We start from the raw sequence: 3756 nt of genomic DNA on the forward strand, positions 1-3756 counted from the left end.
AAAGGCGTACATTTCTTATTAAAATGTCCATCTCATAATAACAATGGTCACTTTACCATAGTCTCAGTTGTATTATTAATTTGAAAGCATGTTTCCTTGTTATAACCTTCTGTTTAATTTCTAATTACTTTTTTTTTAACTGGTCGTCTCTAATTTAAACCTTTCCTTGTTCCTACTAAATTATCTTTTCTTGCATACAATAATCATATATTAAGATTAATGTGGCCCTTGTAATTGTTATTAATTTATGGCATATTAGCTGATCTAGATGCTAATCGTGTGCCTATTTTTCTAATTCATTGTCTTAATTTCTATTCACTTTATCATAAGCCTGCCTCTGCTTTCAAACTTACAATAATGATGTGTTATAACCGCTTTACATATAACATATTTGCATACAAAATCACCCAACCAAAGTTGTTACTCATTTGTCTGTCTCAGAAGGTTGAAACTTTAAATTGGCCTTTCTGGGATTCGAACCGGCAACCTGTAGATCCCAGCAGCGAGTGTTGCTACCCCACCTCACTAATCACTTATCCAAAATGAGAATCTCAGCTGAAAATGCAGAACATTTTTATTTTTAATCTTTTACTGAAATGCTCGCAATAAACGCTTGTTACAGTGGATTAGTTTACTGTTTTCTTGGCCGTTTCAACAATCAATTTTCTGTATACTTCTAGTAAACATGAATGAATATCAAACTGCACCAACTCAATTAAAGTAAAATTATTTATTATTTAAATACATAAATAGATAATAAAACAAATATAATAGTGCAAACAAACCATAACAGCATTGTATTTAACAATTATATATATATATATACATTATATACATGACACCCCAATTTTAAATATTTATTTTCACGAGAGCATGACTCTCACATCTTATGACAACTCAATGTAATGTACAATAATTATTATTTAAATAAATATAACAAATATTATAGTGCAATGATAGTGCAAATGAACCGTAAAAACATTACGTAGAATGTATATATATCACGTTTATTAATGTTGTCTCAGCAGAGCATGACCATCACAGCTTAGTCAATGGTTTACATACCACCACTTGACCTGCAAAGGTCTAATTAAACTATGCTACCAATAATAAATAGTAACTTCTTTTACTACTTTTCTTTTTATTCGTCTTCTCCACAAATTAAAGTGCATCCACAGATCAGCATACGTTCAGCTTCATAGCGGTTCAGTCCTTCACATTTTTGGAGAATTTTGATTGTCATCTGCAAAAAAGTAAACAAAATGCCACATTTCGGTCACTATTACTTTAACTGATCATCAATTGTGTAACATGATAGCACAGAACAATGCTCTCCGGGCCGCTCTTAGTATCCCAAGAAGAGAGCATATCACCCATGCCAGGCACTCAGCCCAATGGCTCCCGGTCAAAGAGCGGATCACTCTCAAAATCCTCACACTCACTCACAAATGCCTCTCCCTCTCCGCCCCGTCCTATCTATCAGAAACCATCTTCAAACCATCCTCCTCCCGTCCCACCACAACGAAATACTCCAACCTACTCTGCATCCCAAGCATCAAAAAAGCCAAAGCCGGAGGTCTAGGTTTCCCCTACATTGTAGCCAAGACCTGGAACGCTCTTCCTGCAAACATCAGAGCCGAAAACTCACTCCCTATTTTTCGCAGGAAACTGAAAACCGCATTCCTTGCAAAATAACATGAAACCCTCAGGATTCCATGTAAATATACTGCATAGCTAATGTGTACATGTCTACTGTAAATATTGTATTTGTATGCAAATATTGTATTCTATGTAACTAAGACATTGTCTGTAACAAGCGCCACGATGCCCCCAGGCTGACGTGCGCTCTACAAATTTGAATAAATAAATAAATAAACATTGTAAACATACAAATAACCTGAATATGGCCTGCAGACTGCTAGGGGAAGTGCAACACTCACAACAATGCCATGAAAAGACTCACAGACAGACAAGAGTGTGACATGCGTCCACAACGGAGTGCTGGCTTAAAACAGGTAATTGTATTTGGAGGTTGGCGGCATGGCATGGGTGTGGATGGGAGTGTGTCGTCGGTGTCAGCACAGTGGGGTGGTTGGTGCACATGTCCCTCAAAAGTGCAAAGGGGCGGCTTGAGATCAACAAAGCGGCCTAGAACATAGCAGCGTTATGCAGCCAGTCTTTCAACCCTACCTCTCTGATATTTGTGCATTGAGGATATGCATCTGTCATTTTCAATCCCCAGCAGTGAGTACTCAAAGCTAGTGGTACATTTTCACATGTAAATCTAACCAAGAGCGCCCTTGCTAACTCAGGACCATGTCAGTCCAGATACTGTTCATAACCATTGGACAATTTGAGTCGCAGTACAAACCTATTGAGCGGAATCCCTCTCCCATGGCAATAACATCCTCCTGTGTCTTCTGGTGGATTTCATGTGTCATTGTTCGTCTATCCCTGCCGAATGATGTTATGTGAGTTTGTCCAAAGCTGCTGGCAGCCTAGTTCAATTAAGCAGTTTTTCACATGCTTGCACCAAGGGAGCTTATAGATATCAATTACAGGCCTAAGGGCTGCCACCCATAACCCTTTTTATGGTTTAGCTGTATCTGCCTAAAAATAGCTTTCTCAGTCTGGCTGAACTACTTTCCAGTGTGTGAGCCTCAGGCAGAAACAGTCAAAGGATTTGACCTGTTTGATTGTATTTCCCTCGATCTGAATGGTTTGCTTCACGTACTTGCTTCTTGGTGGCCTAAACACCATGCACTTTGTTTTTGAACGATTCAGCATCAGTCCATGGCCATCAAATGTAAATGGAATTGTTTTCGTAGTACTGATGGAGTCAAGAAGATGAGCATTACATTTCTGGCATACATCAATACAGGGAACTTATCTATGCCAAATGATTGTTTATCAGTTTGGAAGGTACCAGTAACTCAATAGCTGAAATAGGCTCTCCTAGGCACCTGAATGGAATTGGGGGAGGCAACTCCTCTCTCGGTTGGGATAAAACAATACAGCAGGTAACTGCCCACACATGGCACCACCCAAATCATCCTAGGCATTTTTTAAGAAAGCTTTGACAGTTTTTTAATAAAAAGCTGTGGTTAATTATTTTACATTCATGTATCACCTTACCTCTGGTATTAACACATCGACCATGAGTGATGTATTTCTACAGGACAATGAAAATGTCAGAGCTTTTTTAATTGCTTCCATCAAACTTCTTGTCTACAATAAAATATAGTACATTTAACTAATTCTCAGTTAGGGGTTATTTTAACAATTACAAGACAAAGGGTTTTTCAAAACAATAACGTTTTTTACTCACATCACTTTCGCTGAATATAGTCATCCTCATTTTCAGTTCCTGTTTTAATTTTGGCATATATGTTGGATTTGAGAAGAGAAACATTCGGTTTGATTTCTTTCTACCTTTGATAATATTAGATGCATGTTCCTGTTTAAGATAAAAGAACATAGAATTTTGGTTAGGTTTCACATTTGTTAACAGTTATCATTCACAGTCTACACCCCCATCATTTGTCATCACATTAAGAGGTGGTCTACCTCAGTTTGCAATTTAAATACACCTGTATTCTTCATAAACATTCATTAACAAAACAGACTGTGGTTTTCACAACCAGCAATTTCATTATTTCACAGTCTCCGATACAAATTGTACTGCAATGTATTAGAAAATCATATTTTGTTCATGTGTAATATTATGTGGCGCTTGATTGGCATGGTCATCTTTAT

General features: G+C 37.4%; 1 long non-coding RNA gene across 1 annotated transcript; it reads right to left on the reverse strand.

The window, feature by feature from the left end:
- Positions 1-958: 958 nt before the first annotated feature.
- Positions 959-3517, reverse strand: LOC138511209 (uncharacterized). Its single transcript, XR_011280587.1, has 3 exons — positions 3329-3517; positions 3136-3228; positions 959-1243 (listed from the first exon to the last, which is right to left on the reverse strand). It is a non-coding gene; the product is annotated as an uncharacterized lncRNA (long non-coding RNA).
- Positions 3518-3756: the final 239 nt, after the last annotated feature.

Source organism: Ambystoma mexicanum, chromosome 6p, assembly GCF_040938575.1.
Source record: "Ambystoma mexicanum isolate Mex_15411 chromosome 6p, UKY_AmexF1_1, whole genome shotgun sequence".
Taxonomy (NCBI): domain Eukaryota; kingdom Metazoa; phylum Chordata; class Amphibia; order Caudata; family Ambystomatidae; genus Ambystoma; species Ambystoma mexicanum.